Source organism: Orcinus orca, chromosome X (genome assembly GCF_937001465.1).
Source record: "Orcinus orca chromosome X, mOrcOrc1.1, whole genome shotgun sequence".
Lineage (NCBI taxonomy): Eukaryota > Metazoa > Chordata > Mammalia > Artiodactyla > Delphinidae > Orcinus > Orcinus orca.
Genome location: NC_064580.1, coordinates 75,621,796 through 75,646,840, shown reverse-complemented (window position 1 = coordinate 75,646,840; position 25,045 = coordinate 75,621,796). Strand labels below are relative to the sequence as shown.

The 25,045-nt window shown below is 33.7% G+C and overlaps 1 protein-coding gene across 2 annotated transcripts in view; it reads right to left on the bottom strand.

Moving 5' to 3' along the window:
- DACH2 (dachshund family transcription factor 2) overlaps positions 1-25,045 on the bottom strand; it is a 643,115-nt gene that overhangs the window by 573,526 nt on the left and 44,544 nt on the right. The gene's annotated exons all lie outside the window — the stretch shown is intronic.

Here is a 25,045-nt window from a genome sequence, read left to right as displayed (position 1 = left end):
GGGAAGAGGTTTATTTTATTATCCTCCATTTGCTAAAGTTGAAAAGTTCCTATTAAGTGCTCAGCAAATGGAAACAGCTATCATTTCAAGTATTGGCCCCAGAATGCCATATACTCTATTAAGCATTTTCCTCCCAGGAATTCCTCTCCACCCTCCATTCCTAGTCAATCACTTTTGACAATTTTAAATCCGGCACTTCTTGCTGTGAATTTTAAGTAGTCAGAAGACGTTTTCAGATGAAATCAAGTCTTAATCCCTGCCTCACTCTTTGGAAAGCAGCATGGCAATAGAATACGGGAGTGAAGAAATGAGATAAGAACCATTAGGGGAAGAGGAACCAAAGAACTGGCTTGTGAAATTTTCTGTTTGCTTTACCCCAGTTGTTTTGATACCAGGGCTTTACTTTCCACTATATCCCCCTGTATTAAGTCATTAGATTACCCCAGGGACTGAACACAGGTCACAGATTTGTATATTATCTCTATTGGAAACAGGTTTTCATCACTTTTGAGTGAAATCAAAGAAACCACTGCATTCAAGAAAAGCACTGAGACACTACTGAGCAGAAAAGTGTGAACATGTATTGTCATTGGTCTAAGGGCCAACTCTTTTGGCCCTTAGAACTTTTCTGAAGTATATGGGAACTCCAAACTTGAGAAATAATTGGAATTGAACCAACAAAAGGCACCACAGGCAATAGAAATAATCAACTTTGTCTACTAAGTAAATCAGCTAAAATTACTGGAATCATCATAGACACTATTAGACTGAGCAACATTAAGAGTGGAATCAATTTTGCCAAGACTGAAGATTGAGCACCTGGGTTAGATCCTCCATTTTTACTTCTTGGGATATTTCAGATAACTTTGCAAACACATAAACTCCTTCCCTTAACAGGAAACAACATGATGTGAAAGAAAAAGTAAGTCTTTGGAGCCCCCATTTGGATTCTAATCCTCATAAATTGGCCATGGGGCAAGCCACTTAAACTCTCAGAGGCTCAGATTTTTCATCTGCAAAATGGAAGTAATAATACCTTATTGAGGGGGTATTTGAGGATTAAATGAGATCTTTTGAGTATGTAAAAGAACCTGGCATTAAAAAAGAGATTAAATAAAAACATATGAATAGATGTATTTTATTAAATTAAATAAATGGTGCCTGGTTTTTGTTATTATTTCATGCCACTAGAATTTCACTTCAAAAATTCCAATTCTTAGACTAAATGTTAACCCTAGTGACTTAAAAAGTACATGGTTAATACAAAGATGTCCAAAGTAGTTTACCTATTGGGAGAACCGAGCTCAGTGACCTGTGAAAGCATTCCACAGTCCTTGCTGAGCATTAATGGGTTTTACATCTGTACCTTCACATAGGAGAGGGCCTTGAGAATATCAGGTTTTTAGGGCATGATCTTCTTGAGAACAAAACAAGTTCAATCTCTCAGCACTAAGTTAAGGATTCTCCACAATAGTGTGGTTCCTATTTAAAAGGAACAAAATGAGGTCAGTTTGAAGACCCCCAAGCTGATCCAGGAATATTACCACAACTATTAAGTTTTGTCTGATTTAAACTGCTTTGTCATAAGGTTTGATATTGCAAAAAGAGGTGTATATACAGAATTTACCTATCTTAAATAGTTCTTTTTTTGAAATATGTTGAAAACTTTAAGTAGGTCAATTTAAAGCTGACCCACATTCACTACAAACTTTTTTTAAATTACATGATGCAATCTATTTCAATCCTTCAGATATATCAATATTTCAAATACAAATAAGCAGAAAGAAAATCTCTTACTGTAATCTATATTTTAGTATTACATCAATATGACCAAGAATATCAAATAAAGGTACATGAATGGATAACAGAATTCTAAAACTATGGGGGTACTTGTCATGAGGAAACAAGGTTAATAAACAGAAGCCAGTTAAAAAGAATTGCTTACAACTTCTCAAAGTTTAACTTAAGTTTTATCCAGACTTAAAAATATATCATGATCTTCAAAATAAAAAAATATATCATGATCTTCAACTTCAAGTCACTGCAATTTAACAAATGTTTCAGTGCTTACTACGTGCAAGACACTGTGCTAGCTGGTTAACTTCCCTCCTCCCCCACTCTCAGTGTTGTCAGACATGGTCCTTTTAAAAATCCATTATTGCTTTTCACTTGCCTCTCAGAGAGTATTAAAGATAGTGAATCGTGTTTCCAAACGTTTCTTATTTTCCTCTCAACTTCCTATAGTTCAATACAGACATCATTACTTCTCTGCTAGTATAGTGATTCTGTTCGTCATGCCTGAAACAACTATAGCACAGAGATTAAATACAATCTATATCCACATAAATCACTGAATAAATGAATCATGAAATTAATATGTAAATTGTGTGTTTAACCTCTATTTATACAGCACTGTCTGTCACCATGCTGTAAATCTAAAACTAATTGCAAATTCACAACTCTGCAAAAAGAACACCATGGTAAAAGCTTGACATATTTATTAACTAAATGTTGAACTACATTGAGTAAGTAATTAACGGTCATGCCAGAACAGGGAGAGAAAAATTATATTTAAGCACAGATGTCACCTGTATGAAATGGCTAAAACTATTTTAGATTAGATTTTGATATTAGTCAAAGAATACTGCTATTTAATTTTTGACAGACAAATCTGTTCCCATTTATTCATGAATCCATTAAGCATTTTATTTTTTATTTTTTAATTATTTTTTTAACATCTTTACTGGAGTATAATTGCTTTACAATGTTGGGTTAGTTTCTGCTTTATAACAAAGTGAGTCAGCTATACATATATCCCCATATCTCCTCCCTCTTGCATCTCCCTCCCACCCTCCCTATCCCACCCCTCTAGGTGGTCACAAAGCACCAAGCTGATCTCCCTGTGCTATGCGGTTGCTTCCCACTATCTATTTTACATTTGGTAGTGTATATATGTCCATGCCACTCTGTCACTTTGTCACAGCTTACCCTTCCCCCTCCCCATATCCTCAAGTCCATTCTCTAGTAGGTCTGTGTCTTTATTCCTGTCTTACCCCTAGGTTCTTCATGACCTTTTTTCTTTTCTTTCTTAGATTCCATATATATGTGTTAGCATACAGTATTTGTTTTACTCTTTCTGACTTACTTCATTCTGTATGACAGCCTCTAAGTCCATCTACCTCACTACAAATAACTCAATTTCATTCCTTTTTATGGTGAGTAATATTCCACTGTATATATGTGCCACATCTTCTTTATCCATTCATCTGCTGATGGACACTTAGGTTGCTTCCATATCCTGGCTATAAGCATTTCATTTTTAAATGCGTATGTCACGATCACCCACAGAAATAAAAGTTCCCTTTAGTCTCCTTAAAGAAAAGAAAGATTCCCAAAATATTAGATGACAATAAACCCATTCAAAACTTAGCCAAAATCTCCTCCACTCAGCACATTAATAACATTTTATATTTGATATATAGATAGACAACTTAAACAATTTGTACATGTATTTTAATGATGTACTGAATAACACTAAATGTTTAATGAGTCTTGCCACGACCAACATGGGTATCTTCTGAAAAATTATTTTGTTCTATAAATAACAAGTTATTATTCAAAGAATACAACTCTGAAGTTAAGCATGGCACATAAATATGTACCCAGGAAAATGTATTAGACTAAGTATTCTTGTCCCTTCATGCATTTTTATCATTGATTTTAAGAACTCATTCTCACTCCTAGCTGCTATACTTCTAACCTGATTTTTCTCTTAAGAAGTTACATTTAAAAAACATACATGCCTAAACTATGGGATATGGTATTTAAAATATTTATAATACATAATCTTGATTATAATGAAAAATAATCACTTATTTGAACTGGTATTGCACATGCACAGGAGGGGCAAAATCTGATTAGCTTCTCATTTTCCTATCTAAGTAAATCAAATTCACATTTACAAAAGGCAAAATAGAACGAATTTTAAATTCAGTGAAAAAAAACTGTTTCTCAGAGTTTTTCACTTCAATAAACGTGTGCTTTAAGTTTCCTCATGTCTGGGCCATTTAGAATGTGCCCAAATACTCTCAGAAAAATCTAATGTGCAAAGCCAAGCTTAAAAAGTATGAACAACTTTCTGACAAAATAATTTAAACAAAATTGTATGAAAATGAGGCAGTCAATACTCCTAATTTCTATGTTGGCACCTTATCTTGGAACATATTTTTTTGTTCAATATGCAAGAAATGTCATTAGTACTCCACAACCCTCATGGATAGCTTGTACTGAGATATCCACATTCTCCTGCCTGATTGTCTTCATAACCACTGACATGCATTCTTTTTTGTTCTTTTTTCAAAAACCTTTTTATTTTGAAATAATTTTAGCTTTACAGCTGAGTAAAGATAGTAAAGACAGTTTCCATATACCTTTCCCTAGCTTCCCCTACTGTTAACATCTTCCATAACCATAGTATATTTATGAAAACTGACAAATTAACATTGGTACAGTAGTATTAAACTATAGACTTTATTTGGATTCTTAACACAGTAGACTGGAATTAGCAGTACACTGCATATCTGTGAGGTGGAATTTCTCTGCATTTAAGGCTTCCTGGCCCCTACCAGATCTGGACCCGTATCTGTGGCATTTCCAACCAAACTAAATAGAGCAAATTCCTCCATCCCAGGAATCCTGAAGAAGGGGTGGAGAGGAAGAGAGAACCTTAGCTAATCACATCAAACAGAAGCAGAAAAAAAAATAACCACAATATTTTTATATAGATAGTGCTCATTAGAATGAGTTAAATTGCAATAATTAGACAGTTTTTCCCTTTGCTTCTTATTTACTAAAAGCAAGAGATGGTCCAATATACCTCACTCCCTTTTAAGTATGATCTGTCCAGTAAATCCCATGATAGAAAGAATTCAAGGGGCCAAAGAAAGAAGATTACTTCTTAAAGGAAATAGCTAGACACCTCAAAAGTGAATTAAATGCAATAAGGCATGTTAAGAGTTTAGCACAGTGCCTAGAACATAAGTAAAACTCAATAATTGATATAATGACAAGAGTGATGATGATGATGAAGATGATAATAATATGATCACCATTAATAGAATGTTAAAGATTACATATAAGGAATCATTACACCATCAGTAAATAGAATGTTTCTGAAGATTATGAAAAACATTGCAAAAGAATTAATGACATAAAGTTAAATGGAAAAAAAGAATGGAGAAATGTGTATGCCTTGTAATCACAGTTTTGTTTAAATAAATAGGTAGATGTATGCATAGAAGAAAAGAGAGAAGATATGCAATACCTCTGGATGGTGGAAATATAGGAGGTTTATATTTGCGTCTATATAGATTCCCAAATGTTCTCTAGCATATTTTACTTTTATAATCAGACTATATATATATGTAAATTATGAGATGATCTAATCTCTAAACACAAATAAAAATCCTTACATCTTAGTGTAGCAGTTTTTTGGTCTTAGGATCACTTTCCAACTTATTAATTCATTTAAAATAACAATAATAATGGCCACCATCAAAAAATCTAGAAACAATAAATGCTGGAGAGGGTGTGGAGAAAAGGGAACCCTCTTGCACTGTTGGTGGGAATGTAAATTGATACAGCCACTATGTAGAACAGTATGGAGGTTCCTTAAAAAACTAAAAATAGAACTACCATACAACCCAGCAATCTCACTACTGGGCATATACCCTGAGAAAACCATAATTCAAAAAGAGTCATGTACCAAAATGTTCATTGCAGCTCTATTTACAATAGCCAGGACATGGAAGCAACCTAAGTGTCCATCAGCAGATGAATGGATAAAGAAGATGTGGCACATACATACAATGGAATATTACTCAGCCATAAAAAGAAACGAAATTGAGATATTTGTAGTGAGGTGAATGGACCTAGAGTCTGTCATACAGAGTGAAGTAAGCCAGAAAGAGAAAAACAAATACCGTATGCTAACACATATATATGGAATCTAAGAAAAAAAAAAAAGGTCATGAAGAACCTAGGGGTAAGACAGGAATAAAGACACAGACCTAGTAGAGAATGGACTTGAGGATATGGGGAGGGGGAAGGGTAAGCTGTGACAAAGTGACAGAGTGGCATGGACATATATACACTACCAAATGTAAAATAGATAGTTAGTGGGAAGCAACCACATAGCACAGGGAGATCAGCTTGGTGCTTTGTGACCACCTAGAGGGGTGGGATACGGAGGGTGGGAGGGAGATGCAAGAGGGAGGAGATATGGGAACATATGTATATGCATAACTGATTCACTTTGTTATAAAGCAGAAACTAACACACCATTGTAAAGCAGCTATACTCCAATAAAGATTTTAAAAAATAATAATAAAAATAAAATAAAAAATAACAATAATAAAATCAATATATATTAACAAAAATACCATGTTTTATGAAAAAATAACTATTTTACAAAACAAAAAAACATTTTTTAACATTCTGTGAGAAGAATGGCTTTGTTTTACATTTTTGATTATCCAGAAGATAGCTGAATTCTCTATCTACTTCTATATTCAGTCTGATGTACTATGTTGTTTTGGTTGAAATACACAGAGAAAAATCCAGCCTTATACACGTGTGTAATTGGAAAAGGAGGGGACCTTTTGGACCTCCTGGAAGTATCTTAGGGGCTCCTAGGCAAACCTTAAACCATACTTTGAAAACTGCAGCCTTAATTCAGCATGTTATTTTGTAAGAATTTTTTTCTATACTTTGACTATAATTCTCTCTGGGGTTTTAGGCAAGTCACTTAAAACCAACCTGTGGCTAAAATGATGATGAGAAAGTTACCACCCTCCTCATATTACAAACTTAGATACTTTGTTGGAAATTTTTCTTCTGTAAATTAAGTGTGTTTCATTTTGTTTATTAAAAATGCTATCAGACCAGTGGTATTGCTCTCTTCAGGAGGAAATTATGATCTATTATTTTGCTTAGAATAGAGTAGGTCAAGGAACAATATGCTGTTCTTCAAGGAGTTGTAATTTGGCATTCCACTGTTGACAAGTATGATGATTAATTTGTATGTAGATCAATTAGGATCTCCTGATGCTCTTCCTGTTTCCCTAAAAAAGGTACCTGAGTCTGCATTACGTACTTTCTTTCCACTAGTTTGTCTTCTCTTTTACTTTTTTTTTTTTTAAAGACAATCCCTATGTGAATCTAGCTTGCCCAGTGACAAATTATATAAACCAAACAAGATTGTGCTGGATAGAAAGAAAAATGACTTGCTGCTCATTTCTAGCTCTGCTAATAATCCTCTCTGTGGTTTTAGGCCAGTCATTTAAAACCAACCTGTGGCTAAAATGACGATAATTAAGTTACCACCCTCCTCATGTTACAGATTTACTCTAGATACTTTGTTGGAAATTTTTCTTCTGTAAATTAGGTGTGTTTCATTTTGTTTATCAAAAATGCTATCAGCTTTGGTAAGTTAGTAATTATATATATATATATATATATATATATATATATATATATATACATACATACATATCCTAGATGATATTATCATACTGATGACAGTAATATAAATTTTTTAAACAATAAGAAAAAAAAGTTTTTGTTGCCATTTAACCATTTCTAGGAAAAGACAAATGCTCACTACATACGTTAATAGCCTATTGGAAAGGGAAAGAGACTAACATTTTCAATTATTTATGATGCACAAAGCACTGTGCTAGGTTCTTTTTATATGTCATCCCATGAATTTTCCCAGTAACTTATGAGATCAGTATTAGTATTCCCAGTTTACTGATGAGGAGACCTACACTCAAAGAGGGTAATAATAAGTAGCTTGCTTAAAATCGCAGGGTTGCTTATGTAGATTTGTGGTTAGCCAGAAATCGAGACCTGAGCTCTATATATTTTACTACATACTGTACCTTCTTCTAACTGAATATCATCCCAGCCCAAGATGGCTTTCATGCTAAACCAAAACTGTGAGTTCTTTAAAATTTTTCTGTTTCTGACTTTTTAGAATTAAGAACTAAGCTACATCAAGCCAAGTAGAGAATTGTTATCATCATCTAACTATTCTGCATGATAGGATAAGAAGGAATTGCAGCAAGGGGGTATTTTCTTCACCTCACTTTTAAGCTAGAGGTTGGCACTACACTGTCTTTCTGTCCCTCCTGGAGATTTATGTTAAAGAGATGAAACTTTCTCCTACTTTTTTGTTTTCATCTGTTCCCTGTCTCTGTCCAACATTTCATTCTGGAAAGGAGAAAGAGCTGCTCATCTCAGTGGCAGGAAAGAACAATCTTCGATTTATAACATGCTAGGAACCCATCACTGTGATAGAGCAATCTTTCCCCCAGACATCTCTCTATTACTGAAGCTGATGCCTCCCTGTCCTGATGCCACTTCGGTACTGATCCGTCAGTCCCAACGGCAAGGTTAATGGCACCACCTGTCCCTATGTGCATTTTTCATCTTTATCTCAGAAAAACTTATTTTGTGAGTTCTTCTTTAAGCAAACTGAAAATATATGTTCCACAATTTTTGTTTTACAAACCTCCTCCCTCGCATATATATTTGAATGACAGACCACATACTTGGCAGTGTATTTTAAGTTGTACTTGCTTTCCTTCCTTCCTTGTTTTAATGAGTGCTTTAGTTCTTGTGAAATAAAACAAAAAGTAAGTAGAGAAGTTTCATTTGCAGAGAAGTGCAGAAATAGTGGGTCAAGAAATTATTTAATTAACACTGGGAAGTCACTGGAATAGATGCAAGGATTCTTTGTTAAAAGCCTCCTTGCTAGAGCTGAATTTTATTCTTAGCTACCATTTTTGAATTTGGCATATGATATAAATTAGTTACTGAAATAAGGCTTTTAATTGCTTTGCAAAAAATATTTGAGAGCAAACACCAAAGAAAGGGAGAGAGCATCATATGAGAATCTCAAGTTTCTAAAAAGGTAATGAATAAGAGAAAGAAAAGATGGATAAATGGTCATTCATCTTCAGCAACAATTCTGAAGATTATATTTGCCTTACTCTGAAATAGAAGAATATTAAAGTGATGCTGTTACACATATCTGTGTGTCTGGTGATCATCTATAATACATGCTCAAATTCATTTAAACATGTTAGAAAGTATTAGCCAATTGTCAGAAACACCAATTTCCCCATGTTCTGAAGTGTAGATACTATATTCAAAGTAAAATACGTTTTGATTAAAGTTGATCACCTAACATAATTTTAATGCCCCTTTTATACCCAGGGATTTTTCTTGGAGCTGATTCTTTTCAATTTAGAATTCCCTGATTTATAATATTCATAGGGAGCATTTGAAAATCCCATCAATCATACAAAATATGTGTTAGGATTTAATATATTTATCTGTAAATATGGGAAGCATACTGACCAGAGCATCACAAGTACAGATAACATAATCTGCAAATATTTGTCACCTCCTTAGCGGAATCACCTCCCTAATATAGTAAACATGAAGAATCCAACCAGATTCCTGGATGACTTGTATGGTATTTATGGCTTTAGCCTTTTTTACCTTTCCATCCATCCCAGAGCTTCCTGGTTTTCAAAATCCATCTGGTTCTTAAACTAAAGACAAAGGCAAATAGAAAGTAAAGTAAAAGAAAAATTTGTTGACAAGTAGCACCTTCCTCTGAGTCACATGTTTATACTAAGTTCCCTTAAAATTCTTAAACTGAAGCCATAAAAATCTATTATTTACCTCTCATGTCAAAACTGGTTTAGAACTCTATTTTCCAGGGCTATTTAGATGTTAAATTTGAATCTCACTAGTCTTGTTTGAAGGGTTTTTTTTAGAAATTCTTGGATTTGCATATCAACATGCAAAAAAGCAACACATATTGATCATTTGAGCAACAATTTAATAGAAGGGAATTTAGGAAGTAGTCATTTAAGAGGCGATAAGATTGTCGGTGAATGAGAAATTTCGAACAGGCTAAAATATTTTTTCATTTAGTGAAACTTAGACAAAATTTGCTGTTTTTACATCTTTGATATTTCTATGAGACTGTGAAGACAGACCATCTCCAAGACCCATTTAAAGTATATATCTATTTTGAATAGACAACTGTGCTTTATATAAATTCTTTTAATGATATATTTTTAAAACTCAGAGCCAATGTGGATACATTGTATAACTGGAAAGGTAATGCAAGCAAGCATCTGATGCTTGCAGCATCTGTACAAGTTAAGAGTCAGAACACCTACAGGGAAATGTGCTTTGTTGAAACTAACTGGAAATCTCACATTGCACCTCCAGTAAGTTAATCACCTGATTTAAAGGTAGGCTGCCCTTTATTTTATCTTAGAAGTAAACTGACAGCAGTGAGGCTTTTACAATGGCACTGTTGTGATCAATGCTGTAGCCTCAGGTGTTAATGCTTCATTTACCTTTAAAAGCAGATGTAATAACCCAGAAATATCAATATTATAAGCTCTTTATTTGGTGTTAAATTACTGTGGATTCACTGAATTATTATATTACAGAGGTTTTTCAGTGATATTAACTTAAAAAACAAATAAATGTTATTCAGAATGGTATATCTAATTTCTCTACTCCTGGAACTTTGTGGTTACCTATAAAGGGAGTTTATAATAAGAATGTATAGAACTCAGATAACGTTTTCAGAATTTATAAAAACCTAAAATGAAGAAAATGAGAAAAGATATAAAAAGATGAAATAGTACAGTCATAAAATATGTAATATTATTAATAATCATTTTTATACCTCCTATTAATTGTATATATCCATATAACAATATGAACCTATTTCCCTAGAACAAAGCAATACTCTGATTGAGCTAGAAATATCCAAGTGATAGGCAAGTATTTAATATTCCTCCTAAACTAGTACCAAAATAATAGAGAATCAGTTCTCAAACATACCCAGCCATTACATATACATGATCCCACTGATGACATTTTAATTAGCTTGTCTTTGATAATCTTGAATTTTCACATTTACTTTAATTCCTTTGTTATGGATGGGAAGAACTGGTGGTGAAGAATTCAGAGTGAGTTTTTTTTCAATGTTTCCTCAAAGTAAGATAGTTATAACAATATCTTTGTTTTATTGGTTTTATCACATTATATCCTATATTATTTTCTATAATAATATTAATTTTGTTATTATAGTCTTGCCTTAAATCCTTTATCAGACTATCTCTTACTGGTAGTGCAAACTTTTATTAAATAATTAAAATTGCATAATATACATAACACAAGGTGCAAATGTATTTTTCTGTTTTATGTTCCATTATTTTACCAGTTATCATATATAATGTGTACTCAACAGAAATAAAGTTTTCTTTTCTTCCTGTAATACTTGTTAGTGCCAATCTCTATAACCTAGATTCGTAAAATCCTAATAACAGTGTACTATGTTTACAGAGTGCTTTAAGTTTGCACATCTTTTTAATGCTTATGATGGATATATAAGATGGTAAGGGTAAATATTTCCTCCTTTTACAGATGAAGAAGCTAAGATCAAGAGAAGTTAAGTGACTTTCATAATGTTACACAGATAGCAACTAAGGACTATAAATTTTCCGCCAGCTATCCCAGCCTTCCTTCTGCTACTACCTCAACCTCAATCTAATCAAATAACTTTTCCTTGCTCCATCCATAAATTAACTATAACTATATCTTTCCAAGATATTTATTCAGTATTAGAAGTAGTATTAGTAGTATTACGATAATCAATTGACTCAGAGGTTGATTATACAATAGAAAAACTTCTATCCTCTTTTTAAATTCAGTGTAGACATGCAATAAACTCATATTGATGTAACCAGTGCTCTTGAGTAGCTTTGCAATGTGACCTCTCTTAGGACCTAATCACAGATTAAACCCTTTTAGGAATAACCCCCCACTTCTTAATACAAGACAGCCAATTCTTAAAATTTATTACAGTGTAGACCTGACCTACAAATATTGCTCTGTGAATACAGAACACTCATTGAATTTCCCAGATAGTCAGATACTGACATATGGTAAAGTAAAAATGAAATTATTCTAAATTATCAACACAAAAATTTTAATAAATATTAAAATATTAAATATAATGCTCAAAAATACTGCCAATTGCCTAATATTAGGGTGATGGGGTGGAAATTGTGAATAATCTGGTGGCTTCAGACAGAAAAATCTTATGGATTCCATGACTCTGAAAACAATGCGACCTCTGAGTTAATTTATGACCTGATTGAATATTATTCATATATTATAAATTAGCCTTCATAAACATTGATCAGGTATCTTTCAACATCTCCTCTTTCTATGTTATAATTACATATTTATTCTGATTAACTTAAAAAAGATAACCAGAGACTGTGGAAAACACATCTTTCTTGGAAGAAACCCTGAATGGTAACAACACTAAAGAAAATATTCTCTGCCTCTGTGTAAATCCACTTTCTCTGAGTAGTGGGCAACCTACCACATCAAGATAATCTGTTTAAAGCAGATGAAAAATAATCTCTCTTAAAGAGGTAATGATCAGAAAATGATGATTGACAGAGTAACTATCTCTTCACTGACATCTAGTTTTAAAAACCGTATGGGAAAAAATGAAGGGCAAGAAATAAAATAATATTCTGATACAGCAGCCACAGTGATTACGTATTTTCTTATTACATCCAATTGCAAAATACATGTAGCCTAAAGAACTTGTTTGAGAGTATCCAATTTTGACATTTCCTAAAAGTTACATAGACTTTCAAAATGCATAGCCCGCTTGTTGATCACCAAAAAACGTCAGAACTCTGGTCTGGTGAGTATATATTTAAAATTCAGAATTGGGTTTAATCAGGTTAATCTTTCAAGACTATTAAATATTTCATTTCCAGGATTCCACTAGCTTACAGGGCTGGTTTCAAATGACAGTTTAAATAGCATCAGTTTGGAAGTTGCTTGCTTTAGTTGTAATTGGTGAGATGAAAAGACTGAAATAAAGTGAATGACATTGAGCTTCTCTGTGGAGAAATGGTGACACTGAGTAGGACACTGGTTCTTCCCAGCCAGGTGACTCTGCAGTTAATATCAGGTTATCACTTACAGATCTTCACTGACTGAATAAATTTTTTTCTATATTTAAAAATTCTTATGCAGATACATATTTCCCCTTCTAATAATTTTAACAGACTTCATTAAACAGACACAAGAACGCTTAAAACAAAAAAGATGGATTATACCAAGTGTTAAAAATAAAGTGGAGAAACCAGAACTCTCATACCCTGCTTGGTGATGGAAGTATAAAACTATTTGGCAGCATCTATAAAACTTAAAATAAGAGTATCTTATGATACAACCTATATATATAGCATGAATGCTCATAGAAACACTATTCATAATAGCCCCCAAAATGGAAACAACCCAAAAGCCCCTCAACATTAGAATGACAAAAGAAATTGTGATATATTCACATACTGGAATATTATGCAGCAATAAAAAAGAACAAACTATCACTAAACATGAAAACATGAATGTATCTCACAGATACATTCCGATGTATACATACATTGTATACATACAGATACAATGAATAAAAGAAGCCAGATAACAAAGGCTACATACATCGTGATTCTATTTAGAGGAAGCACAATAATTGGCAAACAGAAATGCAGATAGCCAACAGGCACATGAAAAGATGCTCAACATCAGTAACCATCAGATAAATGCAAATCAAAACCACAATGAGATAACACCTCACACCAGTCAGAACGGCCATGATGAAAAAGTCTACAAATAATAAATACTTCAGAGGATGTGGAGAAAACGGAACCCTCGTCCACTGTTGGTGGGAATGAAAATTGGTGCAGCCACTCTGGAAAACAGTATGGAGGTTTCTCAAAAAATTAAAAATTGAACTACTGTATGACCCACCAATCCTGCTCCTGGGTATATATCTAAAAACAAAACCACTAATTTAAAAAGATGCATGCACCCCAATGTTCATGCCAGCATTATTTACAATAGCCAAGATATGGAAGCAACCCAAGTGTCCATCAACAGATGAATGGATAAAGAATGTGTGGTATATATATACAACCATAAAAAAAGAATGAAGTTTTGCCATTTGCAGCAACATGGATGAACTTGGAGGGCATTATGCTAAATGAAATAAGTCAGACAGAGAAAAACAAATACTGCATGACATCACTTATATGTGGAATCTAAAAAATACAACAAACTAGTGAATAATAATAAAAAAAGAAGTAGACTCACAGAAATAGAGAACTAGTGGTTATCAGTGGGGAGAGAGGGAAAGAGGGAGGGCAATATAGGGGTACGGAATTAAGAGGTACAAACTATTAGGTATAAAATAAGCTACAAGGGTACATTATACAACATGGGGAATATAGCTAATATTCTGTAATAACTACAAAGGAAGTATTACCTGTAAAAATAATAGGCAAACAAACATATGATGATAAATGTAAGCTTAAACTTTGGCAGGGTGATAGTATCTGAAAAGGGCAAAAAAGGGGCTTCTGGGGTGTTGCTGATGCTCTAATTCAGGGTGCTGGCTTCACAAGCACAGGTGTATTCTACTTGCAAAAATTAATCAAGCTGTATACTTATGATTTGTGCACTCCTCTGTAGGTATATTTCATTAAGTTGGAAAAAAAAGAAAATTAACAACCTAAAATTAACAACGTAAATTAGTTACCTCAGTTCACAACAGTAACCATGACTGCTTTATCTCATCACTCTTACCTGTAATAATACTACATAAACTATGATATATACTGTGACGGATAAAATTTGGTATTGTGACCTTACTCTTTTCTCTATTAGCAGAGAAGTGGCTCACTGGCAACAAAAATGCAAATCCTAAAGATTCCTCTTTGTTTTCCTTTGATTTTTAGTAGTTTTCACTTTCTAGCAGTTACCCTGTTAATCCACATAACTATAGACACACAGTCACATCCTGTCGTGGCTGAATTATTTTATCATGATTTATATTTGCTTGTTTTGTTTAAATAGCACTGTTAATATTTTTAAATGAAAACCCTCTTTTATTGAATTTTAATATAAAATTCAGTTATCCCACAAATCAACTGAACTCAAGACAAAAGCATACACCCAGTATTGGAAACTTTAAAAACCTTATATTTTGATTAATTTCATGTTCTTGCATTATGTACTGGCAGGGACACACATTCATTATGCCATGCAAACTATTACTCTATCTGAATTGCTCTTTTATATAAATACAGATACAATCAGAGAGAAGCAATGGGCAATTTTATTAAAGTAAACACTACCCAAATGTCAGCTTTTCATTATGTAAATACAGTACTGTTGTAGCAGCTTAACAAATGGGCAATGACTTTTGCTGGAACATTATATTTTTACCAACATATACATCATTTTCAAAGTTTAAGAATAGGTTTCATAACCATAAAAAGCTGCTAGTTTGGCATTTGTTTTTTTGCCATGAAGGACTTGATTATTTCCTTGCAATAATGTATCATGTTTTTCTAGTGCTAACAGATAGCCATTAAATATTTGAAGGTTTTCGAAGGAGGAAATAAAGTTATATTTAAAAGTTGGTCAGCACAGCAAAATAATGCCCCCTCCTCCTTTATTCTTAATCCAACCTGGATTGTCAGAAATATACTATGAATGTTTCCCATATCATTAGGAAAACTTGATGATGTTTAGGAAGGGGAATCTACCAAAAGGCATCTAAAGATCATCATACAAAAATGAGGCTAATGAGGTAAAAAGAGTGATTGTGGACAAATCATTAGAATTAAGAAATATTTATTACCATGAATATGACCCTGCAAAATCTGTCAAGTAAAACTATAATAGAACGTTGGTTAGCCAAAAAGAGCCACAAATGGATTATTCTGATTTAGGAAATTCTGATTACCTCAGGATTAAGGTGAAAACTGCTTTTGTTTCAAAACTGGAACAACATTAATCTAAAATGATTAAAGATCTCACAAGACCACACGATCATAATTCTGCATGTCAATGAACACATCAAATGTAGAAAAAAGAGAGGACAAAATATGTACTGCCAAAGGATACTCCATCAAAGTCATCTGTTCTAGATTTTCAACAAGAAACTGATGCATATCTTTTTCCCTTTTTAACTAGGCTTCCTTTTAATAGTGAATTATAGGAGAAATAGTTATGTGAGATATAAAATGTATGAGCTTATGTTAACAACTGTGTTTTCAACTTCATATTTCTTTTACTCACTCCTTCATTCATTTATTCATTCAATAAGCATTTACTATGTGCCCACAAAGTATGAGACATTGTTTGCTGGTTGAAGATACAAACTCAAATAACACATGGTTCTTGTCCTGGAGATTATGTACAGTGGGAAAGTCAAACAAGTAAAAACAGCTATCAAACAGCTTAATAAGAGCTTTATAGGAATATGGACATTGTTGTATCAACAGAGAAGAGGCTCATCTAAATATGACTGAGCAGAGGCACCCCAGAGAAGGTATGAACTACATGAATGCATGACCTAGATGAAGATGGAAAAGTAAACAGAAGGAACTGCATGTCTAAAGAGGTGAAACAGCGTGAAGTACATGTAGTTCAATGTGGCTTCAGTGAAGGTTGGTAGCAGGAAATGGTGGAAAATGAGACAAGACAGGAAGCTAAACCAAAGAGCTAAAACTTTATCCTAAAAGATAAAAGTTAACAGTTATAATCATGTTGATAGTATCTATCCTTGATATGATGTGATGAAAATGGCACTTTACCTTTGTGGTCTTATAACTCATAACTCAGGCTTATTATGAGAAAAGCATAATTCAGGCTTATCATGAGAAACACATCAGACAATCTCATTAAGGACATTCTACAAATGACCTAACCGGTATACCCCCAAACTGTCAAGGTCACCAAAAACAAGACAAGTCTGAGAAACTGTCACAAACAAGAGCCTCAAGAGACATGACAACTAAATGTAATATGGCATCCTGGATGGCATCACAGAACAGAAAAAAAAAAGGACGTTAGGTTAAAAACTAAGAAATTATGGATAAAGTATAGACTTCAGTTAATAATAAGGTGTAAATATTGGTTCATTATTTGTAACAGATGTACCATACTAATGTACAACAGGGGAAATGAGGTACAGGGTATATGAGGTATAGAGTATATGATAACTCTCTGTACTGTTTTCTCATTTTTCTATAAATATAAAACTGTTCTAAAAAATAAAATCTATTTTAAAAAGGGGGGTAGCCAAGGTAAAAATTTGGTAGAGCACTGTATGTGTTCAGGAAATGTTGAGTACGTAAGATTAATTTGTAGGCAGAGTTCATGTTGCAAAATAATAATAGCTAGAATCAGAGAAGCCAGTCCAACTGTGGTAGACCAGCTTGAAATTTCTCAAAACACATTAAATTATACTCAGTCTTCTTGACCAGGTCACCACTCATTCTATATGCAAATGTCAGTGTCCACAGGCTTCAAATGATATAATTTGTACCATTTTAAAAAATCTTCCTCATCCAAAGTTTATGTCCTCTAAGTTCATCTCCCTGAAAAATATATTCCCAAGTGAATCAAATGCAGAGAGATGTTTATCTATCTTGAATTACAAACACCTACACTGAAAAACTGCTCACTATCCATTTTCCTATAAAGAATTTCCTCTACAGAGTCCTCCTCTAGCTTACCTTAAGAAGTTCTCCCAGAAGCACAACCCACTGTCCTTTATTTCCCTAGGTTTATCCTTACTACTATCTCCCACCCTAGAGCACATAGAATTTACTCTTGCCAGAACCTGGGTTTTCAAGTCCCAACCTGGAAACTGGTCTAACTGGATGGTTCAGAGAAGTTGCATTCTTGGTACCTCCAAAGAGTTCAGAATTCCAACTCATTACACCATTCTTGGCTGGTGGTAATGAGTAAGCAAATGAATTGAGGCAGATTTGTCTTTAGCATCTTTCAAGATCATCAACATGATTTCTCCCAATTGGCCTGCCCTCTACTGGTCATCCAGGGCCAACATGCCCAGGGTTGCATAACACTTCCAGGCCTACCCTGAAGAACCGAACAGCATTTTAACAGAGGCATTAATGCCAAGATCTTGGCGGAGTGGGGGGACCTACATGACTAGTATTGAGAATTTCAGGAACCAAGTTAGTTCATAAGGGGTAAATATTTTTGGCAGAATGAGTATTCTTTGAAGCCTATCCCAGAGAGTATGGCTAAAAGAATGCTTAATACAAACAGGGATGATAAAAAATGAAGTAATTACATATGATGGCTGGTGAGATAAAGAAAACCAAGCAAAGATGTTGAATAAACACACCAAAGGATATAGGGGAAAAGCTCTCTTTATAGAAGTAGGAAGCTAAGTCCTTATAAACCAACATAGCACTTTTCTTGTACCCAACTAATCTGTGGTATTTAAAAAAAAGGCAAGCACAGGTATCATAATGTTAAAAACATATTGAATATAATCCTACTTCATTCATCAATGAGCTCCACTTCATATGATTGAGCTTGAACTTATTATATTGCTGTTGGGCACATAGTACATGCTCAATAAATATAAACCATTATTGTAAATGTCAAATAATTTCAACTATTAAATTATTTTAATAGTGACATATATTTAGAACAATAGTGATCTCCTCATTTGGAAGAGTAGGTAGAATATTTTTTTTCTGTCAGACTAAATGACTGACTAAATTTATCTCTATATCCAAATGACAAGGGCAAAAATTCTCAAAAAAAAGATCTCTTTATATTTTCATGACAAAATTTGTATCCAGTTAACATTAAAAGTATATTGTAATGAGAAATTAGTGTAATTTGACAATGACAAATTATATTGACACTATAATGTATATTCCATTATTTGAAGTAAAAATAAGAGAATTGTTTTTCACATACAACTTATGATGAATACAGACATATTAGAAACACATAGTATGCATACACACAACTTCTTGACTTGGAGTACTTGGCTTTTCTTTCCTTCTAAATCCATTTGTCAGAAAACTAAAAAAAGAAGGAAAATTGAGAATCCCAAACAGACTTGTGATTTGTAAAGAAACTTGGAACTCTTTTTGCCAGCATTTTTTTTTAAATTGCCTTACATGAAAAATGTATAAAAGTAATGCAACTCCAGACTGAGGCTTTAATCCTAGTCACTTCTGTAACAGAAAGGTAGATCAGAGAGTATAATTTTCCCTTATCATACAACTCATCTCCTATGTTGACAAAAGAAATCCTCCTGTTAGTTTTTCTTAGACAAATGTGACCCCCAACCTGATATGACACTTTATTTTTTCAGCTGTGTAACACCACCATAAAACCAAGTGCTTTTTAAGCTGCATTATACCAATTCATGAAACCTTTGCATTGATAGCTGCAAGCTTCCAGACCAATTTTTGTTCATTCCAAAATCCAAGTCACCTAGCTGATTAATTTTTTAATTGAATTATACTAAATAACCTACCACTTGACTGTTTCATACATTCAAAACTACATTCCTCTTTATAGAGTTCTCAGGAAAACTTTTGAACAGTTCCAAAAGAAATAACAACTCTGACTTGGACAGTGCTTTGCTTTCTTATGTCCATATTCAATTTGTGTATTTTTTAAAATCAGGCATTAGTTCTGCCACTTCTAGTATGATGTTTCTCAAAGAGGGGAAAGAACTGTGCTTGCTCCTTTCTTCAGCTATGAATATTCATCAGTTAAAACAACTTGGGGACTGGAGTCTTTGGCATTCTGTTTTAGTACCTGCTAGCCATAGAATTTTGCACCATAGCTCTGGATTTATAGCCCTTATTTATCCATAATGGTATTCAAAACCCTGGCTTTAAATATCTGCCACACAGATATGAGTAACAAAAAGAGACAGAGTATAGCTATTGTGCCTTCAAAGAAGAGCAATAAACCATTCTGCTCACTCTCCTTCATGTTCTTTAATTCATTTCATTTCATTTTAACTACCCAGAACAATTTCACCAGCCATTAGCCTGGAATGAAACCTTACAAAGGATGATTGTTTTTATCAAGATGAGTCCCAACATTCCCTCCCTCTCCTTTTCATAACTTTTAGGACAAATAGCCTACTTTGTAGCTCCAGACTTTTTTTTCAAAGGAGAAGCCTTGTGAAGCAAAGGGTAGACAAATTTCAGATCCATATTCAAAAACTTCAAAATAATATCCACTGAGAAAAATCTGTGTCACATTTTGTAAACCAAGAACATTTTTATGCAAAAAAAGAAATAACAGGGTGAAAATCTCTTTGGTAAATTCTAAAACTAGATAATTCCCAGTCTGAATCTGAAATAAAAATATCCCAAGCCACTAGTTGCCGGAGTCATGAAAATCAGCTAGTTAAAGAATTTTTTAAAAGAACACTAGCCTCCTAACATGGTAATTGGGGAGGATGAATATTTTGCAGTATTGAATTGAAACAAAATCACAATAAAATTATTTGTTGAAACATATACAGAATAATATATATATATGTTCCCTACACTTCTGGATGCAGGTGATTAGCATATTTGGAAATACAAATTAGCTCTCATTTTAGAGTGTTTGTAGATTTTCAAGAGAGGGCATGCAAAATTCATAATTTTATTAGAGAAATATTAAGGCCAGAGCTCACTAGGAAGTGAAGAGCATCTCTGACTTTGTTAACAAAGAACATCTCCATTCCCTGTCAGTACTGTCAGCTCTAACCAATCATTCAGAACCTCAGTGAAGGCTCCTGCCACATGCAGGAACTAAACTCTCCAAGTATGGGGGTGGTGGTGGAGCTGGGGGTTGTATTAGAAACAACAAAGCAGCTTTGCTGAGTAAAGCATATTATTTGTGATGCCAATAACAGGGGAACTCTTTAGGTTTTCTTGAAGTCCATGCATTTTCTTATTATTAAATTGTATAAAATGGTTGCATATTAAATCATTATTTCAGGAGTATGATTAACAGAATGCTGAATTAGTTGAAAAGAAAATCCAGTTGTTCTCAGCATTTGATAAAACCCTTTCCTCTTATAAATGTTTTATTATTATATTTGCAAATTTTGCCTCCCAATAAAATATTAAGAAAAAGCCTAATTTTAGAAAAAGCCTTGTGATGTCACCTCACTTTTTAAGTTATTAACATCCATTTCAAATAGAAAGTAAGGATGGTTATTAAACTTATTCTGAAAGTTCTGGGTAACTTGGGTCATCTACTAGTATTTGTACCAGTTAGTGTGGAAAGAGCTGGTTTGTGATTAATAAGTTACAGAATACACATGCGTCAGTGTTCACCACCAGATATGTGTGGAATATGTTTCTCAAGTGAGAGATAGTGAGCACACTAGCAAATACAGACACAAGAATCAAATACGTTCCCATGGTACTTATCAAGATTTTTGTTTTTTAAAACAGATGACCAAAACTTCACACAAAAATGTACGAGTTCTTAAATAACTTCTTAAAGTTGAACTCACCTCTAGATAAATTAGATAAATGTGCATACTTCAGCCCATTTTCAGTTCGTAAGTGAAAAAAAAACAATAAACTTAGAAACTCACATTATTTCTAAATGACAGTTTTCCTTCTTACAGGAAAGGGCAAATACCAGATCAATAGCCCAACACAAAACAGAAACAACATTCCAAACATAGAGAAGAGAATGATGGAGAAAGCTATGAAACTAGAATTTCAAAGAGAACCCTCTTTGATAAATGATGAAACACCTTTCCATGTTACTAAGACATACAAGCTACACAACGATACACCAAGACCCTACTTCTCAAAAGATGGTCATCATCTGGAAATAGGAACATCAGTCCAGCATTCAATGTGTTAGAATGCGTGCACAACAGAAGATAAATAACTACAACCCCAACAGCCAGATGAACAGCAAAAGGCTATTTCTCCTTAAAGCTCAGGTCTATCTTTCCCTTTGGCAGGGATACAAACTGTGATGTCCCTTTCTGTTTGGACCTTCCCTTGAAAACAGAAGTTGTCAGGATGATCTATGAGCTGATGGTAAGCTCCTCATTATAAAGACATTTCCAATTCTATTTTCCAGTACAAGAAAAAGGGTTTTGTTTTATCTAGCACCAAATAAATGAGGAGAGAAAGAAGATGCCCTTTATTGTACACACACATAAAAATAATACACATTTCTTACATAATATACATAACTATGTAAGGTTAATTATCGGCATCAAAATTCAGAGTATACTTGAGCTCAGGAAGGGGAATTCTTCATTGCTGGGACATCATGGTAACGTAGGAGATTTAACAAAAAGGGTATCAGGCTAAAATTTTAAAAGGCACCAACAGAAACCAAAATCTAGAGGTAAGAAAGAAAACATCTTTTTGAGGTTTGATGTAAAAGGAAGCAAAGTTCTCTATTAAGGACATTACATTATACATAAAAAATATGAAGTTCAACAACATGATTATACTTCAGTCCCTTCCTATGGATAAGATAAATAGCTATAGCACAAAGGCCAGTGACTGAATATCAGTTAGGTATTATTTATTAAGTTCTTATCGTTTACAAAGCAATGAGTTATTAATTCATCCATGAGTTATGATATAACCATTCAATAATATGCTTTTTTGTGGAATACTCCCCACTTTGTAAGCAGGAGTTGTAGCTAGTTGGTAGTGTAATTTTTGAGGCAGGTTCACATTGCATCATAACACAAAGTTTGTACCCTCTTTCCTAGACATTAAACTTTTCTCCCTGCCCCCACACATATCCCTTTTTTATTGTACAATTTAAAGTATTTTCTTCTTTTTTGGTCATCTTCAACTTTGGCCTAATAAAAAATTGGACTCCCTTCGCATAGGACCGTTGTAATTTCCCTTCTTTCTTTCATGCCATTTCCTCAGACTTTTCTCTCCCTTCCAATGCTCTCCTGGTTGGTGGCCATTTTCCTTGATCCAACTCTCCTGGTTAAGTAGTCTGTTTTGTGTCCCACTCCCTAGTGCTGCATTCTCTTCCTTAGACTTCCTTTTAGCACCCTTGGGTAAAATCATGAAATTATGTTTGCCTTTTGGGACTCTTCAACTACCACTTTACTGTCAGCTTCTCCTTCTCAGTACCAGTTCCACTATCTTTCTGTTATCCCTGACTGCCTAAACCCTCCCATCCAATAACTGACCCCATGCCCCAGAACTTTCGTCCTCTAGTTGCCATATGATTGTTTTGTATCCAATTCCCAAATGAATCTACTCATTACCAACTGATACCTACCTTGATCCCCTTCTTGCACTGTTGGCTCTTAGGCCATTTGTTCATGAGCTGCTACTAAGTTGGACACAGCCCATCCTGTACTTCCAGAATGGTATTCTGAATAGACCATGTGTAGATCCCTTTATGCATCACAGTTCATCATCTAGAACTGACCCAATACTCCAACCTGTCACAATCTGAAGCAATCATTTCTAGAGACCCAACTCATCCTGCTAATATTTGAGAGGATTGAGAGATTCCTATTCTTATATGTTAATCCAATTAAATACATTATTTTCACGTAAAGCAAACTGTATCTTAGGAGGTTTACCTGATGTTATGGACTGAATTGTGCCCCCTAAAATTTGTATGTTGAAGCTGTAACCCCAATGTGACTGTATTTGCATATAGGGCCTTTACAGAGGTAATTAAGGTTAAATGAGTCATAAGGGTGGACTTCCAATCCAATATGACTGGTGTCTATATAAAAAAAAGGAAGAGACATCAGAGATTTCTCTCTCTAGCATTTGTACATACACAGAGGAAAAGCCATGAGCGGACAGAGGGAAGAAAGCAAACATCTGCAAGCCAAGGAGAGAGGCCTCAAGGGAAACCAAACTTGCTGACACCTTGATCTTGAAGGTCCAGCCTCCAGAACTGTGAGAAAATAAATTTCTGTTGCTTATGCCATCCAGTCTGTGGTATATTTTTTATGGCAGGTTAGGTAGACAAATACATCTGACTTTATGGATCTAAGTATTGCTCCAGTTTGTTATTTATGTTAATAAATACTTGTTTAAAATATGACTATAAATGCACCAACTATTAGACGGTAGGGATCATAAATTAAGTTGCCTTCAAGGAAAAAGAACTAGAACTCATTACAGTGCTGTGTTCTCATTTAACTTTTTATTTTAATGTAATGACATTCTATGTCCTAACTTGGTCCACAAATTCCATTATATGTTTTAATGTTGTGTTAAAACAGATAACCATTTTCACTATTCATGTTTCAACTTACCAAATATTTTTATTTAAAAGTAGTTTGGTTACAAGTTCTTTTGTACTAAACAACATGATATAAAAAATGATTCCATGGAAAGTTCCCTAGGGATCATAAACCCTCTTCTCAGAAATTAAGAGAGAAATCTATTTCATATGAAGTGTCCCCATTCGAAAATATTGCATAAACCCAAACATTACAATGTAAATGCATCAACTTACATTCTGAGTTTGTACAGATGTTACATGAGAAAAGTGACATTAAGTAGTTCATCATAGTGCCAGTTTTTACTAAAACAAATTTACTAAAATATAAAAATGGATCATACATCTTATTTCTATCAATGTGTATTTGAAGGACATTCAAACTATTTTCCCAAGTTCTTTCAGGATATCAAAGAAGAAATGAGAGCAGATCAACCCTCTATGTATTTCTTTAAAATCCTTTTATCACATTTCCAGTAATTACAACCCAGAGATAAGAATTCAAGTTTTGTGGGACTGGGGAAGTATTTCCTTTTAAATAGATTTTTAAGTAAAATTGAATTTTTTAAGTTATATGGAATAAAATAATATAAAAATAATTGTCCTAACTCAAATCTCACAATTTATACAATGTGCAGATCCTAATGGGAAATCACAAAAGAGTCAAAGGGGAAAGATGGCGTAAGCCCTCATGAACTTTAAAGTTTCACAAGTAAACTGTGATCCAAAGAATTGTCTTTTATTCGTTTTTAGAATTCATGTAATTATATACTCCAGTTTTACCATCAACCATCAAACTTTAGCACTAAGGGTA